General features: G+C 40.1%; 1 protein-coding gene across 1 annotated transcript in view; it reads right to left on the reverse strand.

The window, feature by feature from the left end:
• Positions 1-20,100, reverse strand: part of FHIT (fragile histidine triad) — a 1,585,586-nt gene that overhangs the window by 133,027 nt on the left and 1,432,459 nt on the right.

The raw sequence follows: 20,100 nt of genomic DNA on the forward strand, positions 1-20,100 counted from the left end.
TTGGTATTGTTCTGCATTCTGAACCTCAGAAGTTGTTACAGTTCTGTCCAGATCCCCCTCACCAGCTTGGAGTGTGGCATTTACGCACATCAGCAAGGACATCCAGAAGTTTGTAGGAGATCCACAACATGAGATATGGTATAATTCATTGATGAAGGACATGCTATGTGCCAGGCACTGTGTTAAGTACTGGGAATACAACCTAAGCAAGCAAGACAATCCCTGTCCTCAAGAAGTTTATTATCTCATGGAAGGGAAGACAACACAAGAAGGTGAGCTGGAAAGGGTGTGGAGGAGATAGACCTCATGAGGTACAGATGGCTAGGAGTGGTACTGAGTGGTACAGAGGTATTCAAGGCAAAATAGAGCAAAAGGTCAAGAGGGGCTGGGTGTAGGGTGGAGAGCCAAGGATGATGATCAAGTTTCTGGTGGGGTTGAAAGGATTACTTGAATATGTATTATACATATCCAAAGATATTTTTGTTACTTCACATGCCATTTGCTAGGTTAATCACTGCTCAAATCCAGAGGAAGTCAATATAAAGATGGACTCATATTACCTGAACAATTTCTTCCTTCCTTCCTTCTTCCCTCCCTTCCGTCCTTTAATTCTTCCTGCCTTTCATCCTTCCTTCTTTCTCTTTCTTCTTTTCTCTCTTTTCCATCTGTTCTTTCTCTTTTTCTCTCTTTTCTATCTCCTTCTCTCCTTTCTTTTTGTTTCATTCATTCATTCATTCTTTCTTTCTTTTTTTCTTTCTTTCTTTTTCTTCCTTCCTTCCTTCCTTTTTTGGGGGCTTTGACTTACTCTATTTATGATCTGGTTCACTACCTTCTTGGGTAGCCCAGTGGCCTCCTGCTCTCAGGAATATATCCTATTGGTGCCAAGCTCAGTTTAGACATCTGATTGGCTTGGTCCACTGAAGCTCAAAACTCCTGAGCTCAAGAGATCCACCAGACTCTGACTCCTCCAAAGTAAGAATTCACAGGTGGATGCCACCAAGTCAAGTCTATAATTTACAACTTTGGGCACTAAGAAGGAAAGAGAAATTGTGTTATAAGATCAGAAATGTTGGCATTCTGGTCACAGAGCTTTAGAAATGAGGAGTTACATCCATTTTACAATAACGTGTTTTGCTAATTGTTTTTGATAATTGTATTCAAAAGAAATTTTGCAACAGACTTACTAAGCATCCTGTGGTAATCAATCTACTCATGTCAAGCAAACTGAAGAAAGTTTATGCAGTATAAAACTGGAGACCTCAATTTGTACATAGAAAGTATGAGAGAGACAGAGATTGAGACCAAGAGACAGAGGCAGAAACAAAGAGAAGGGGGATGAGTGGAGGAGGGGGAGAGATAGAAGGGAAAGAAGGAAGAAATGAAGGAAGAAAGAATGGAAGATAGCAAGGAAGGAAGGAAGTCTCTACTGGAAGACTTTCAAGAAGGGGAGGTCCACACAGAGAGGCAAGGGAAGAGACTACTTTATTGGCATCTTATCTCAGTGAAAAGAAATTCAGAAACTAAGTACTTAAAAGGCAACTATGTGGAAGTGATGATGACTAGATTATTCTCTCGTGGGTTCTACAGAAATACCAATGTTTGTGGTATCATTTCTCTTCGACACTCCTTTGGGGTAACTGACAGAAAAACAACCTCTCAATTGTCCACAGTTTTCCACTCTAGTTTGAAGAGCCTCTTTCTTATTCCCATTTCACTTGCCTTTATCAATTTATTATTGCTGCCCAAAAGTCATTAGTGGCTCCTCCTGGCTTATCAAAGTTCACACCACTTAGCTGGGCATTCCAAAGCCTACCATGTTCTCGTCTCAGCATTCCTTTCTTCTGTTAACTTCAGCTACTCTTTTTCATTCACACTAGGCTCCTTCTAAGATGAACTAGTTATCTTCCTTGAAAATCCCTTGGGCTTTCCCCTCTCTCTGTTTTGATTCCTTGAGTCTTATTCCCTATTCTCAAGCTGATTTCTTCTCTATAAAACTGACACCATAAATCTAACTAAATCTCAAATGCAGGAGAAAAAAAAAACATAATGTGCAGCCATTCCAAAGCAACTTTAATTTGGTGCGAAAAATATATTGAGAAAATGAACAGGGGCCTCTTATTTAGGCACAAACCTTGCATTTGAATCTTTTGCTAATAATTAGCATCTGTGGATTGAGTGGGTCCCACAAATTTGGGAAGACTTCAGATATCTCATCAGAAATCTACTCTTTTACATTACACGCCTACTTTTCCACCCTTAATCTCCTTCACACACATTATAGTCCACACAAATCAGCAATTTTGTTGTTTCTCAGAGAGGACACTTCATCTCCCATCTGTCCCCAGTGAATGGAATGCAATCCCTCCTTACCTCTCTCTCTTGGAAGACTTGGTTTCCTTCCCATCTCAGCTTAATCACTACCTTCTCTTTGAAGACATTCTCAATTCCCCCAGCTGCCTTCTGCCCCCAAATTACCTTGTATTTATTTTACATGTGTCTTATATATTGTTATATCTATATGTATAAATATACGTGTATACGTGTGTTTTGTCTCTCCTGTTAAAGTGTAAAATCCTTGAGGGCAGGGTCTGTTTCACTTTTGGCTTTTTATCCCCAGCTATTAGCACAGTACTGGCATGTACTAGGCATTTAATACATACTTGGTGATATATCAATCAATAACTTCTAATGAAGTCTCAGTGACTACAGACACATGCTGCCATAAAAAAGAGTTGGGTTATAAAGTAATGAAAAGCAGTACCTACAAAGTAATGGTAGATCGGGTACCATTCTCGTAAGGAGACGGGTAATTCCTAATGACACCAACAGATGAAAATATGTGTGGTAAAAGTATCTGCTCTACAAAGGCATTACTAAGTGTTCCCATTTGTTTTAAAATGGGTCATCATATACTACTACTCAGTTATCAGATTTATTAAAGGCCTTCCGAAGAAATGAGACAGCTCTGAGGTTCTATGGAATGAAGACTGAAGTCATATGAGAAACTGTCATTGGAGAAACCTATCTCTGAAATTTCTTTCATTCCAAGCTCATGTTATTGGGCGTTAACTACGGAGTCACTCTTCCCAGGCTGGTATTCGCATTTGTTACAATTATCAAATACTCTCCTGCAACTGAGAATCTTATCAGAAAATTGATCTCCAATATATAAAGGCATCTTGCAAAGGAAAGGTCCCTTTGGGGATGTTTTCTGGTCTTCTTGCATACTTGTTACAATCTCATGGAAATTTGGAGATAGTTCAGATATCATTTCCATAGGAAGAGCTAAGCCCAAACAAAAGAGAAATAGAATACTTGTGAATTTGTGCACCATCAAGAATTTTCTCCTTCCTCCAATAAGGGCAGCAAAGGTTAATAACAAGAAGGTAAAAATAAGCCTGTAATACAGAATTATTTACAAAAACTCTCTGTGTCCTACATTCTTTCCTCAGACTCTGCTGAGACTGCCACCAAGTACAACTGCATGGTCTCAGTATTACCTAAATTAAATTATTAAAAGTGAATACTAAAGGAGAACATGTCAGCAAAGTGTTGGATTATAACACAATGCACGCGATGCAACTCACACCAACTAAGAGCTGATTACAGTCCTAGAACTAGCCCAGTATCACACAATAATTTCTTTGCTTTACAGGTAGCCGAACATCTAGGATTCTGGCTTTCATTCTGTAATGCTTGTGTTACTTTTTAATACGGTACAAATGATCGCAAATGGACCAACTCTTCATTTGACACCTGCTTTATGGTACAAAGTTATGGCAAATGGTGCAAAAGGAAAAGGAACTAAACAAGCACCAGCTTTTTTATTACTAAAGAAAACCAGTTTCATTTCCCCAACAGATTCTAGTTGTAGTCACACCAGCCTTTTACTCCAAGGGTAATAAAGTTTAAGGGCCCCATTTGCAAAGTAGGGCTTTCTACAACCATAATGAATTTCAGGTGCAAAAAAATAGCACTTTCCAACGGCTAATTAAGCTGCTTCTTACCTTCACCTGTGTTTTTAAACCAGAGGGGACCCGCCCCAGCATTTCTTCGCTGGGCCTCTGGAGAATGCAAAGATTGCAATCAATACTAATTAACTTCTGGGACAGTGTGAGTATTTCCAGAGAGGAGGACAAATGCTGCTCAAAATGCAGCGGGAAGGGCCTCAGATAATCAGATAATCTTCCTCCACAACTGTTGCTCTTTAGAAGGGAGAGACTTTAAGCTCTGTGATCATGTTCTTGAATCTCTTGCTGGAAGAGTAGTGGAGAGGTGTGCTGGACTTGGAGTCAGGAAGACCTGAGTTTGAATGATGCCAAAGACACTAGTTGCAAGACTCTGGGGAAGTCCTCAGTTTCCCCTCCTGCAAAACGAAAGTAATAATAGCATCCCTCTCATAGGATTGTTGTGAAGATCAAGTGAGATACCATGTAAAAGCACTTTGCAAACCTTAAAGGGCTCTATATAAATGCTAACTGTATGATAACAAGGAATGGCCTAGGGAAGTCTTACTTTGAATCGGAGCTCTCTTCAATTCTAAGACTCTTAGACAATGTATATCCAGTTAGCAGAGACATCAAAGGGCCAGTAAAACTCCCAAGCACTGTGCAAACCGTACTAAATGAAATTGGGAAATGTTTAACAAAATTAAACTACAATGTGACATAGATAATATTGATATGTGGTTTTCCAAGTCAATATGCCACCCAGGGGAACTGTTTCTATTTGAGTTTGACATCACTGAGTAAGAGGACAAGAATTCAAATCTTAGTTCTGCTCATTACTACCTGTTTGACACTGGGCAAGTCACTTCATCTCCTTCACCCTCAGTTTCTTCACTTCTAAACTGAAGGGGTTAAATTAGATGGCCCCTGAGGCCTTGTCCAGATTTAAATCTGAGATCCTAACGCACGATCCTAAATTATATACACCAAGATGATCACTACTGTCACTACTACTACTACTACTATCACCACTACCACTACTACCACTACTACCACTACTACCACTACTACCACCACCACCACTACCACTACCACTGCTACACATTAGCTCTGTTATTACAGGACTGATCTGTCTTTTCTCTAGTAAGCTCGTGATCATACACACACATATACATATATATGGTCTTGTAAGGGCAGCTAGGTGGTGCAGTGGATAGAATGTCAGGCCTGGAGTGAGGAAGACTACTCTTTGTGAGTTCAAATATGGCCTCAGACTCTTTTTAGCCATGTTACCCTGTCTGCCTCAGTTTCCTCATCTATAAAATGAGCTGGAGAAGGAAATGGCAAACCACTCCAGCATCTTTGCCAAGAAAATCCCAAAAGAAGTCACAAACGGTCAGATATGACTGAAATGACCAGACAACAACATCAAACACATATGACACCTGCAGCTACATGGATGCTTTGGGGTATATGACTTACAAGGGCATATTAGGATCTCTGACTTAAAGCTGTCAAGGACCTCAGAGGTCATGGCCAATGATGTCACTGGAAGATACAACACGTCCCGTTGCATGAGACAGCATGAAAGAAAGAGGCATTTCAACAAGAGAAAAGTCTCTATTAGGGTCCTGAGTAAGCAAGAGGGGTATGGAAAATCAGAGGGTGCTGCCGGTGATATTCCCCGCCCATTGGGTATTCCTGCAAGCCCCAGGTCACAGAAGGCATTATAGTGATGACAGCAAGCCTGTAAACTCCTCCATAGGCTTAGTGTGTGAGGGACCCCATGACAGAGAGTCCTCTCCTAACACCCTCTTCTCTCTACGAGCAACTGCTTTCTTCAATTTCTCCACATTGTCCAAGATTGAGAGCTGGTTCTTACCTTTGTTTAGGGCAAAGGGAACTACTGGGGTCTTGGCGGGGGGTAGAGAGGGGGAGGAGGAAGAGAGGTTAATGTTTCATGGGCAGGGGGTGGCCTTGGGGGCAATATTCCAAGTCTAGAAGAATCTCCAACACAAGCCTTTCCCCGCCTTCTCTCCCCCCACTACCCGGTTGGGGCTAGGCAGGATTGAAAGTTGACAGTCTGGGTAGCTGCTGTCGGTGAGACAGGGAATAAGAATAGACAACCATCCCCCAAAGGCAAAGTCCACCATGGACTGACTGGTGGTGAATTGATAAAAATCATTATAATGACACCCATAAATATTCATGGCTGTCCAAATATTAAACAAATTACAAAGCATGCATCATTTTTCTCTTACTCTCCAGACTGAGAGCTGGATAAATGAATGTCCTAAATTGGAGCTGAGTCAGAGATAGGGCCCAATTTATAGAGGTGCTGAGGAGGTCAATTTTTTTCTCAGTCCAATGGAGGACTAAGGAGGCATTTAAACGTGAGCAGGGACTCTTTTCCTGCATAGAAGTTCCATTCCATAGGGGCTCCCAGCTTGCACGAACAAGACGGAAGCCTTGGGACTTGTCTCATTGCCATGCAACAAAAAACAGACTTTGTGAATCTATTCTGAAAAAATACTTCCAAGGAGAACAGAGGTAGAAGGATGGTAACCCTTTGAAGGATGTTCGCTTTAACTCTTACTTAGCAAGATCATTCAGGAACCTCTCTGAATAAGGGGGCCTAGAGTATTTCAAGGCTATTAAAGGCCATTTTGAAAAAAAAAGTGTCACATTCTGCTAACTTTGCTTCTTGGGGGTCACATGGGCAACTGAACTAGGAAAAAAAAACTATCTTAGTGATGCTAAGAGGCTGTGAATTTGAGTCACTATATAACTTTTTTTAAATTAACAAGCATTTAAAATAAAGTGAATTTACATTTGAGTTAACCTATGTAAAGCACTTTACAAACCTTAAGCATTATATAAATGCTAATGAAGTGCTTTACAAATGTTAATGAATTATGTAAATGCTATCATGTCTATTATATACATATTTATAATATATAATTTATAATTTTTAAATATATTATAATTATTATTCATTTTCTTTTCTTCCTATTCCCCCCCACTGGAAAAAAAAATCCTCATCACGAACATGCAAAATGAAGCAAAACAAATACCCGTATTGGCCAATTCCAAAAATGTGTATCTCATCTTGCCAAGTGGGCAAGCTACAACAAGCATGTATTAAGTGTTTACGATATGCCATGCTCTGTGGAAAACCTTGGAGATAAGAAGAAAGGCAAACAACAACAGCACGGGCAACAAAAAACAAATAGCTTCCATTCTGGGGGAGAGCACACACTGAGAGGTAAACACAACATAACTTAAGGAACAAAGAAGTACTAAGCCCTGGGAGGAGTAGCGAGGTCAGCACCCAGAATAGAGACTTAAAGGAAAATGAAGCAGTCAGTCAAGCAGCATTAATTAAGGGCTTCCTGTGTGTCCAGCACTATGCTAACAGCTGGGGTTACAAAGAAAGCCAATAACACAGTCCATACCTTCAAGGAGCCCACATTCTAACAATGCAGTTATTTGCATGTTGTGTAGGGAAAACATGAAAATAACTGCCCAGACAAGACCTGTACAGCATAAATGGAAAAGTGGGGAGGGGATGGTCTGGGGGAAGAAGAAAGCTAATCCTGAAAGTACAAGTAGTCCAAGAAATCAAAAGTCTGAGGCTGTGGCTGGGCTTCAGGCTTCTTGGTGGCCACACCATTCCACCTACTTGCTTGGATCAGCAAGTGGAATAGCTCCCTTCCTGTCCTCTTTCCTCTCCTCCTCCATCTCGGGCCTCCCACATTCTCATCCTATTCAGGCAAGGCCTGTGTATTTTTTATCTGAGTGATATGAATGGAATGTGTCTAAGGCTCTTAGGAAAAGAGCTTTGCCCCAGGACCTTTTATAGGCTGCAGGGTTTTCAGATCAGGGGAGTTGCTATTACTTTAGTTGGGAGTGGGGTGGGGTCAGAACTGGCTCTTTCACTTCCTTGAGGCCTCAGCCAGATAATCAAGATGTCCCTTCAGCCAGTGCTCCTGGCTCTCCAAGTGAATTAGGCAATGGCCTGGCAGGAGATGGACTTCATTATCTAATTGACTGTTTTTTAAACCTTTCAGCCAATTGGGGCTACATCAACATGCTTAATACAGGGTTACCAGCAACTCGGGTAGATGGGTTCCAGGTATTTTTCTATTCCATTTCATTCACTCCCCTCTACCTTGGGAAATGGCAGGACCACTGGATTTGGCACCAAAGGAGCTAGGTTCAAATCTCAGCTATGCCACTTAATACCTAAATGTCTTGGACAAGTTGTTTCTCTGGGCCCCCTTTTCCCTGAAACCTCCCCTATTCTCTAAAATTGTTAAACATGCTTTTCCATCCTCAATTTTAACCTTTGGACTAAAGGAAATATAGAGAAAGCTCAGAGTTGTCCTGACACCCCTATTATTAATACAGCCCAAGCTCTTTAGTATTTCCTTCTCTGACGTTAAATTGTTTCACCATTTCTCCTCAGTAAAATGTAAGCGTCCTGAGGGAAGGGACTGTTTTATCCTCACAGCTTTGACATGTGTTGAGGAAAGGAGGAGAGAATGGGGAAGGGGGAAGGAGAGGAGAAGAGACAGCAAGAGAGTCAGAGACAGACAGATGAAGGAAAGAAGGAGGAAGGAAGGAAGGAAAGGAGGGAGGAAGGAAGGAAGGAAGGGAGGAAGGAAGGAAGTAAGGAAGGAAGGAAGGAAGGAAAAAAGGAAGGAAGAAAGGAAGAATTCTTGCCCTCAAGTTTACATTCTATTAAGGGGAAATTGCACAAGGAATATTGAGGAGGGGGAAGTAACAATTAGGTTGATTGAGGTTGTTTGCTTCATGGTTGTCAGGGCCAAAGGATTAATCACCAGTTGATAATGTCTACTTAAAATGAATGATTAATAATTAATTAATCTAATCAAATCAAATTAATTCTTGTTGATTGATTGAACACATGGGAATATATCACCTAAAGCCTTTATTTGTTTGTGCATTCTATGGGTACAAATGCAGTCCATTGGCTGACCATCTATTAATTCGTTTTCTCTTTTCTTCAATATACAAAACAATGAAGGGAGCTCAGCTCCAACTAAATTATGTCTTTTCTCTACTGCTACATCACACAATTCTGTATAGGTGGGGTCTGTACCTTGTTTATCTTTACCTCTCCAATGCTTAGGAATGTGCTGTGCTCAAAGCAAGGCCCACAATAAAAGGCTGGTTGAATTGAATTCATTGAAAATCGCTCAGGCTGCTGTTCACACTATGGTGTAGTAGATGGGGCACTGAACTTGGATTCAGAAAGACCTGAGTTCAAACCCTGCCTCAGACACTTACTAGCTCTGTGACCCTGGCTGAATCCCCCCATCTCTTTGTGTTTCAGTTTCTTCATCTACAAAATGAGGGGCTCCATGACCTCTAAGATCCCGATGATCTTCTGAAGTGCATTCATGTAACTTCTCCCTAATTCAAGGTCCAATCACTTTTTGGGCTGTTCAGACCAGGATTTAGAACCACCTCCTCCCTCCCGAGCACGGTCAGGTTCCTCATGAGAATGTTAGTGTCCAGATTTGCCCTGGACCCATGTCAATAAAAGAAAGTCCCCACATGAGCTCACCAGCCTCATGCTGCTGGGCTTCTCCCACTGCCTACTATGTTGATAGTCATTTTGCCACTTTGCCTGACAGGCTGTGGACAATTTCCTCATCACTCATGAATGCTTCATCTGAATACACCGCTTTATGCAGGGCTCATCAAGTGTTACTACAGATGTGTGTCTATTAAGACCAGAGGATAAACAAGACTAGTTTTGTATTTTCACTAAAAGCTGGAGAATAGGCCAAACAGTGCTAAGGGATAATCTTTTTGAAAACCTGACAGTTATGCATAATAAAATTAAGCTAAGTGGAGACCACAGTCTGAAAACAAGGTCTGCTGGCACATAAAGCTGTGAAGGATGTTTTGACTGGCATGAAGTTACAGCTTATGCACTGGGCCCATGCCTGGGTAATTTATAAAATGTAGAATCTGATAAAGAGCAGCATGGGGTGTCTGATGCTGATAGGGGAAGAAAATGTAAATAGCATCCTTTTCAGGACCAGGGACATAGATTTTCACTGATGGATCCTAAGTCCTATTCGACCCACATTACTGCTTGGTGGCTAGATGAGGGAAAGATTACATATTCCCCAACCTGAGATCTTGAAGTGTAAACCACCACCACCATGACAACAGTTTTTAAAAATAGGCAAAGGAAATATGAGAAGCTACCTCCCCCATCCTCCTTCACAGAGATGGGAGTAGGGCACATCCAAGACTGAGGAAACTTGGCAGGTCGCTTTTTTTTTTGATGTACTGATTGATTTTTGCTAATTTTTCTTCTCTTCTTTCTCTTTCTTTAAAAAAATCTTTCCTATAAGGGAATGGATCTTTGGCAAGGGGAAGATGGAAGGATGCAGGAATAAATCTAGGTGATATAAAAGCAATAGACACCATTAAAATCTATTAAAATAATGTAAAAAAAAATCCTAGCAAATTACATCAGAAATAGCCAAGGATTCTCACCGAATAAACAGATCCTAGGACTACAACTCTAGAACTGGGGTCAAACTGCCTCATTTTATAGATGAGGAAACTGAGGCCAAGAGACTTGGCCAAAGACACTCAGGTGATAAGTAGAAGATTGGCATTTCAAACCCATGTACTTTGTCTCCAAATCCAGCACTTGCTCTAAAGTAAAGCAAAAAACCAAAAACAAAAACAAAAACCTGCCTTGATGTAAGGGGAGTGAATCCTCTGGGAGAAAGGTGAAATTTAGGGGACTACTTTGATATTAACAGACTATTACCATTTCATATCAAGCAATGGTGGGCTCTAAAACAATCTAGTACAGATTTCAAAAACATTAAAAAACTCTTTCTTCTTAATGACCAGTTTTATTTTTTCTTTTCTCTTTTTTTTTCCAGAAAAAAGAAATTGCGACCCTCTCAGATCCCTTCCTTTCTCTCACTCATTTTTATCTCATTTCTTCCACCTCCCTTGTCTCTCTTCATCTGAAGGCAGCAGCCCTTCTCTCAGTCTGTCCTCTTGGCCAATTGCTCCTTTGTTCCTAATTTTAACTTCAATCCATAGTCCAGGTCTGGGAAGAAAGAGTCTCATTATGCCTCTTCCATTTTGATTATAATTTTTATCACATTATGTGGGATCCCTCTGGTGGTTACTTAGAGACACACCAGTTTGAAAAGATTAGAGTCAAAGACTCATTGCCATCTGAGGGATAAAGGGACTCTGTTTGCCCTCCCTTCGGCTTCCAGTAACCTCCTTGCAGTACCATATTTTTCTTCTTTTGGCTTGTTCTAGAAGCTTTAATGGTAGCTCCAGAAACCTGTATACAGAAATACAGTCACTTCTTCAAGAGAATAGAACTGTGCTATAGTATTCTACTGTAAGAAGTCATCGTTTGTCTTAGTTATAACACTGGATGTGTATGTATTTATAGCATCCTCATTGTCAGCAAACATTTATTAAGTACCTACTTCATGCCAGAACTGAGAATGAAAAAAAATGAAAAAGTAAGGTCCCTGCCACCTTATAATGGGGAAGACAGCATGCAAATCACAATATACAAACAAAAATAAAACAGAAAAAAAAAAAAACAGGAATCCTATCCAAATTGGAGAGGGAGAGTCTAGTTTATTTTACATATGGTAACATTAAATTTCATTGGTCTAGATATAGCTGTGTGATGTAGTCGAAAGAGAGTCAGCTTTGGAGACAGGAAAGCCTCAGTTCATATTCTTTTTATGACACAAAATACTGTGTGGCCCTTGGCAAATGGTTTGATCTCTCATTGACCCCAGATAACCATCTAAGACAATCCATTATAAAAGGGTTGTTAATTTGCATTAATGGAGGGATTTTTCTTCACCAGAAGTTTTCTGCTATACTCCAATAAAATCACAGGCCACCTTATTACAGAAATCATTTTGAGGCTGAGAGGAAAAGACAGTTACCAAAAAAATACCCAAGATGAGAGGGCCATAGGAAGAAAATTTTAAGAACTTCCACCAAAAATGACAGCGTTACATGCTTTCAATTCTCATCCTTAACATCTTGGAGGATGCCTTACTTGTTCCTCTGAATTCTTAGCCTTTTTTTGTGTTTCTTCATGGGTCTCTTTGTCAGTGTCTGGTGAAGTCTGGGGACCCTTCCCTCAAAATGTTTTTAGATGCATAAAACAAAATGCATGGGATTTCAAAGGAAACCAATTCTATTGAAATAAAGTCATCAAAATAATTTTTTTTTAAGTTCATGGGCCCTCCTCTCCAAGGTAAAGAACCCCTGCCTCTAAATAAGAGTCAAATCACAGTTCCATTTATTTATGCTTTAAGTGAAAGTGAATCCAATCCTAGAAGTAGCCATTAGCTCTGTTAATTACAGTGACAAAACTACCTTGGCAAATGCGTGCATTTCCTTGGTTGACCACATCTTGAGTTTCCTATTACACACTGACATTGGTGCACCACCATGAAAGTTCCTTTATGTCCTTATATGCACAGATGTGCTAATTTATATCATATTCATCAAATTACCCAAATTAATTGCTCTCTGATGAATTTCACAACACCTCATTTCTACATTTTTTCCCTAAAGTACACTGAAAAGGTCAACAACACCATCAAATGCAACACACTTTAGTTTCCTTCCAAGTTTATAATTATAGCTAATTAGTAGTTTTGGTAATTAGTACATGTAAGCTTTCTCCTCTCTGAATTAATAAGACAGTTAGATTTTGAGCCAAGCAGACTTTTTTCTTTTACTTGCTGGGCTCTAATTCTTGAATGGTCTTTACTTGGTTAATTTGAGACCCATCTGTCAGAAGGGAATAATAAGGAATTGGGCAGAAACATTTTTCCCTGTTTTTTTCTCCATTTTTCCTTACTCCCCAGAATCACAAATTAAATGTGAAAGGAATCAGTCCTTTAATAACTGACCATCCTCAACTAGAAATACTAAATTGGCTCCATCCAACTTCTCTGATCCACTGACTCCACAAATGTGGGAATTATCTTTCATATATCATGTCAGTGCGTCAACAACATGCTATTGTAAAGCACACGGTGTTCTTTTCCTTTGATGTAAATCACAATTGTGTCTACAATGTACAAGAATAACGGCTCATTTCAATTCATTCAAACAAACACAAAAGCAATCAATTTGTAGAAAGTCCTCAGCTAAGTCCATTTGTGACACCGTATAGACAACTCACATGCTGAGTTAACTAATTTTGGTCTTTTTTCAATCATTTGTGTGGCCCCCTTGCAGAGAGAGAAATAAACATCCAGTGAATGTTTTCCATCAGGAAAGTCATCTAGAGCCTATTAAAAGGTTAAAACATGTGCTCAGGTTTTTGTTTCAAATTTTAGGGACTCAGTTAGTAAGAAATGGACAACCGGCATGCCCATATGTCAATTTATTATGCATGATAATCACATTGAAACGTTTTGGTAACTCAGTGATTCAGGGAAGACAGGATGATACCACCACACTTCCTCTTCATAAAGGGCAGAGACCATTTTTAATACATTCAGGGTGAGAATTACCAAGAAGACACATAAAGCAGTCCTGAAACAGTGATAGGGATTGTTCTCATTTCACTAGGCACACCTGGCACCATTGCAAAATCAACATTCATTTCCATTTAATTCCCATTCCCTTCCCCCTTAAGGGGCTGCACTTAATGGGAAAGCAGGTTTCTGTCTCATTTAAGTGATTCTGATCATGAAGGAGAGGTGGTTTTCAACCCCAACAGTCACGATTACAATAACCTGAGTCCATCCCAGCTCTACAGAGCTCTTTGTCTCATTTGGTCTGGCTGCTCTACTGGATTCACCTGGCTAAGTCTCACTTACAAGGCCCCAAAAGGCCAGGCTGAACAGTGGTGAATTCTGTTGTGCCTCCTTATCCCCCCTATTATGGAGCCTCCACTCCAGCCAGCTGTGGCTTCAGTTTCAAGTTGACCTTGCCTTTCAAAGCAGTGTGAAAAGGGAAATGATGTATCACCCAGAGTGGCTAAAGGAAAACCAGGTTAAAAGAAATAAGCAAACACCACATAATTCCATTGACAAGGAAACCAAAGTGACTTTAATTAGGAATGTTCACACTGTGGGCAAGGCCAGCTCACTGCATTATGTATATCCAGGAGAAGCAGGGCAAATGGTTAAAGAATGAAGTGTATCTTTAATGAATCCTAAACAGTTTATTACTATGGGTCAAGTTTCATCTCCCTGTGGGAATGTGACATTTACTAAAATGCCCATGTATTAATTATTCAGTGATGGCATCCCTCCTATGGAAATCTACATTCTACAACTCAACGGGCCTTTTCTGCTCATCTGCTGTTCGTCTACCAGTGTGTCTACAAGGGCAATTCTGCTGCTCCTCTAAGCATTAATTAAATAAAATCTAGAAACATGCTAAAAAATGTATCTACCCTCCAATATTCTGCCAAAGACTGCAAAACACCATTTGATTGCTTTCTGGAAGCCAATCACCCACAGCCATGTACATTCTCCCTTTTGTTATTGTGAAGCATAAACCTGGTATCTATTCCCACTGTGAAGAATAACTCTGCTTAGTAATTAAATTACATTGCAGTCAAGTTACTTAACTTAAGTTCACCAGCAGGGAAAATTCCATGCCCCTGGGTTGAACAATAACTCCTAATCATACATGTGGAGCCCGTATCTTTTCGGTGAGTTGTTATAATTTTCTGTTACTGGAATTCCATTAAAAATGGTAATGTCATTACTCCTGTTAATGCTTAAAACCAACAGCATAATCGTGCATTTTAATTAGTAATTATAATTAATCATTATTTCATTAATGAAATGTTTAGTTGGTAATTGTCTTTGAGCACCTTACTCCCTAGGCTTATCCTGCATTTCATAACATTTAATTCACTGCCTGGTTCTGATTAAGTGACATTGCCAACCTCACTCAAGTTTTTTAACGCTTTCATGTGGGTCCTCAGTTCCCAACCCTTTGCACAGGAGGCATATTTCCACTCTGAAAATGTGTGGCTTCTGGTCTTGATAAGACTTGCTTTAAGACTGACAGGCACATGCTTTCCTGCCAACTCAAGTAGGCATATCAGAGTTCTCCCAGAAAGCAGAGTACATGAAGAGAAAAATAATTCCTGCAATCTCAGATTAAAAAGAAGTGGGCAGCCACATCTGATGAATTCCTGAGGAATGAGGAGAGGATTTGAGGGTATGACTTTGGAGCAAGAAGGTGGATTTGAGAGTTCAGTCAATCCAGAGGCTGGTCTTTAGAGAATTAAGAATACATTGGCACATGTAGCCAAAAATGAGCTAGGAAGGGGAGGAATCCAAAGAGACTGTCACCATGTATTTTTTTTTTTACCTTTTTTTCTTCCCCAGTAGATTCTGTGGTATCTAACGTGAATGTTTCCACGTGGTGGTTTGAGACATAAATACAGAAACAAGTAATTTTGCAAGATAACTGAGAACATCCACTGTGGGCAAAAGATGCTAGACGCTAAGGGAGACCAGATTGCATCATCAATGGTGTTAATAGGTGTGGGTGCAGTGCTCACAAATTCCCAGACTGTATGATGCAGTTGTCATTGCCTCTGTTTGGAGATAATGAAAAGAGACTGGAATCCTATTGACTTCCATCATCCCACTATCAAACTTAGCATCCAAGATAATTCCAAGGAGCCAAGAACCTCTATTTTACTATTTCCATTCATAGGGACTTGATTACAGTGAAGCATTTGCTCCTTCATCACTCCTCCCCTCTCTTTCTCAGCAAAGGACCTCACCTCCTCCTTTGTACAGAGAACTAAGACCATCCATCCAATCTCTTTCTCCTTTATTCCAAACCTCTGAGTCTCTGGATATATGTCGTTTTCTACTTCTTGGCTCTCATCTCTAAGGAAAACATGGTTTTTCTTCTTCCTGAGGAGCTCTCCTGCTACTTGTATCCTTCCTCCTATTCCTCCCCCTTCTATCATTCAGAGACAGAAATGTCTCAGTCTCTCTTTCCTATACCTCTCCCCCTTACAAACACACCTGTCCTTAAACATCCATGTACCTCTGCTGGCTCCTCAAACTACCTTCATGTATCTCTCCTTGGCTTTGTGGCAAAACGACTAAAATTTGGCCTGTGTTCATTGCCTCTACTTTCTTATTTCCCTTCATTTTAGAGTCTTTGCTTTCTCACTTCTGACCCCACTTCTGACCCATTCAATGGGCAGTCTCTCTAGGGTTACCAACAATTTCTTAACTGCTAAACGCAATGGTCACTGTCATCCCTGATAATCATTAAACTCACAAAAGTAGTGATGAAAACTATTGGCCACCCTTTCATTCTAGATATTCTCTCCTGCTTTGCTTCCTCCTCACTTTTGTTTTTTGTTTTTTTCTACCTGTCTGACTACTCCTTAGCTCTTGCTGGATTATTTTTTCTTTCTTCTTAAGCATGTGAATCTCTCAAAAGCTATTGGTCCTTTTGGCCTGTCTCCCTCCATTCTCTCTCAGTGATTTCATATACTCCCATGAGTTCAATTCTCATCCTCATGCAAATGTCTCCCAAATCAATAAATCTAATCTTCATTTCTTTCCTCACTCTGGCCTATATAAAAAGCTGCCTGGAACAGTAATAATGGAACTTATCTCACAAGATATTGTCTTGGAAGATCTCTTGAGGTCATCTAGTTCGGGCTCATCATTCTTCCAATGAGGACATAGGCTCAGAAAGGGGTTGGGGTCTTGCCCAATATCATCATGTTATCATATGCTCATTAGGAGGGCAAGCTCTCCTGTGGGGGTGTTCATCCTTAGAGGAAGGTATGTCTTCTACCAAGGCTTTGACTTGCTGAAAGATCAATGGAGATAATGTGGTCACTAGAAAGATTGCTGGGTTTGGATTCAGAGAACCGAGGTTCAAATCCTGGTTCTTATATTTTATTAGTTATGTGTCCTTGGGTAAGTCATTTTTTTCTGGAATTTTTCCTCTGTAAAATGAAATGGATGAGATGACCTTTGAGGTCCCTTTTAGCTCTAACTCTATGATCCCATGAATGGCAGGTGTAAGAATGGGAAGGTACCTTTGGAAGTGATGTATCCCTCCATTTTCTGGGGAAGGCAGAAAGAAACCAGGCACCTTGACCTTTCTTTTTCTACAAAGCATAAATATCACATACACTTTGATATAGACTTCAAATAAGCTCACCTCAAATACCTGAGAATCAGGAAGGAATAATTTCCAAAAATTGGTATACACAAGGGAACACAGAATGCCTTTCACTGGAGAAGGTGTTAGAGATTACACAAGAGTACATGGGCATCACAGAACCACAGGAGCCAAAGAAGTTTAATTTTATGCAATGGGATGAAGTTAAAGGGACCATAGGAATGAGTTACTCTAACCCTGCATTCTATAGATGAATAAACTAAGGTGCAACAGTTATAAGTAGCTTGCCAAAAGTCATCCAAATAGGTAAATGCCCTGTCTTTGACATATATCTGCTATGTGACCTTGAGCAAGTTACTTAATGTTTAAATGCTCCTAGAAGACTAAGTTGCAGAAAAGATGTCAGTGTATGTGTAATGTGTGTGTGAAAGAGAGAGAGATAGAAGGAGGGAGGAAAGGAGTCTGGGAAGGAGATAGAGGGAAAGAGATAGGAAGGGAGGCAGAGGAAGTAAAGAGAGAGAAAAAAGAGAAAAGGAAGGGGGTAGATAGAGAGAAAGAGAGACAGAACCAGAGAGGGAGAAAGAAAAAGGGAAGATAGAGAGTAGGAGAGGGAGGAAAAGAGAGAGGGAGGGGGAGAGATGAAGAAAAAGAGAATAAAGTAGGGAGACAGGGACAGAGAAAAACAGACAGAGAGAGGGAAAGGGAGAGGTCACAGATAAAAGGAAACAATCCCTTCCCTGAAGGAATTCATAGGCTCTGTGTCCTCACCACAATGTTTTTGAAAAACAGATTTCTTTTCCCATATCACTTTTCCTTTTCTGGCATTTCCTTGGGCCATTCTTCAAGACACCAAACTGAAGCCCACTGTGAGCCTAACTGCTTTCTCTTAGACCCATAAAAGAAATGGTATACATGGACCCACAAAGCACACTCAGGTCCTGTTGCATGAATGTAAACCTGCCAATGATCTAGGATCTCAGGTGGCTTCGTAGCCTTCACCAAATCCTTGCTCATACTCAGGACCAGCTGGGGCAGAAGAGGTGAGAAGTCTATATAGCCCTTCCCTTCAGAGATCCTTCAAATGGAAAGAAATGAACCTGATATAAATTCTCTTCACAAGCCCTGCAACTTGGCCATCACACGAAAAACATGGGCAGCATTGCTCTGAAGGGATGCTCTATGCATCTCAGAGACTGGAAGTGATTTGAAACTGATAAAAGCTCCTATGGATGTCAATCTAGGAGGTACTAGTGGGTTTTTTGTTTGTTTATTTCCATCGCCTCCATAATGACTTTCAAATTCAATAGCCCTAGGTCTACCCAATGGAAAAGGAAAGTGCTAGGCAAAAATGCCAGTAACTTTGATGGCTGATCACCTGTTTGGAAGGAGGGCTTTCCACGGAAAATGAGCACACACAAAATCAGGTAAGACAACCATGTTTTGAAGGATCTAGTTCCTTTAAAATAGCAATAACAATGATAGGAAAATAAGCACCTGCCCATGTGATTTAAGCTTAAAAGCAGACTGACCACAATGAGAACCAGTCAGGGGGTTAATAAACATACACAGAGTCACTTCCCTGGTGTACTGACATATTTTATTATTCAGTGGATTTTTCTTTTTCTTTTTTCTCTTTTTCTTTCTTCTTTTTTTTCTTTTTCTTTTTTCTTTTTCTTTAACCAAAACTGTGATTTCATTGTTTTTGGGATTCATAATGAAGAAACCCGCTCCACTAATGAAAATCAATATTTCTGCAACTTATGGTCATAGGCTAATAGAATCCTAGGCTTAGTGCTGGAAAGGATACCAGGGGCTGTGTAATCCAAACCTCATTTTACAGATGGGGAAAGTAAGGGAAGTGAAGACTTGTCCAGGGTTACATATTCACTACGTATTATAAACAGACAAACCCAATGATTCTTAAACCAGCTGAATGTTCACTATTCACGCCTTTCAGATATTACCTGTGGCCATTTAAAAAAGTGATTACAATGTGACTTCCCCCCTTAGAACTTTCATAAGATCTCTCTCATTGCCAATGGATACTCAGAGGGACCAATGGGTATAATGAAAAAGACTTCTGGATTTTGAGTCAGAGCATCATCATTTTAGAGACGTTAGAGCTTACACAGTTGCACCCTCTCATTTTACAGATGAAAAACTCAAGTCACAGAGGTTAAGTGATTTGCTTTAGATCAGACAAGTAATAAGCAGCTGAATTGGGATTTGAACTCAGGTCCTGCAACTAGGTCTAAGCATGTTTTCCACTGTAGACCCTGGAATCAAATCTTACTTCTAACATTTATTACCTGTGTGATTTTAGGCAAGTCACTTAAACTCTCTGGACATCAGTTTCCTCTTCTGAAAAATGAGGGCTCTATTAGACAAACATCGAAGTCTCTTTTGGGTCTAAATGTATAATCACAGGGGATAGTCTAGACTCATCGTTTCACTGGTATAGAAAATTCTCCAGTGACAGAACTCTCTCTATCAATGCACGTGAGCCCCTTCTCTGAAACTTACAGAGTGTTGCCTAGAGCATTGACAAGTGAATTACTTGTTGAGTCACAATTAGTGTGTGTATCAGAGTTGGCAATTGAACCTGTTTTCTTCCAGCCACTACATCCAAGCTGCCTCTCAGGAACCCAACTAAATGAACACATCTAATCTACTTAAAAACCAACAGTAAAGATGATTTGAGCATTATCTGATTTTTTTTTTGGTCCTCAAACAAAAGCAACATTTCTCTATCAAACGTCTCTGACACTAAATGCTTCAGGATATTTGGGGGGGGTGGAATCTCTCACTTCTCTGTCTCACTTCTACCTCTGGGAGCTTCTTTCTCTAATGCCATCTGGGGTGTTTTCACAAATTAGCAATAGAAACACATGATTCACAAGATTCTAAGAATGAACAGGCCTATTGACATATCTAAGAAAACGACTTGGGTTCATGCAGA

This window comes from Vombatus ursinus, unplaced genomic scaffold (assembly GCF_900497805.2).
Source record: "Vombatus ursinus unplaced genomic scaffold, bare-nosed wombat genome assembly UNPS02014773.1, whole genome shotgun sequence".
Taxonomy (NCBI): domain Eukaryota; kingdom Metazoa; phylum Chordata; class Mammalia; order Diprotodontia; family Vombatidae; genus Vombatus; species Vombatus ursinus.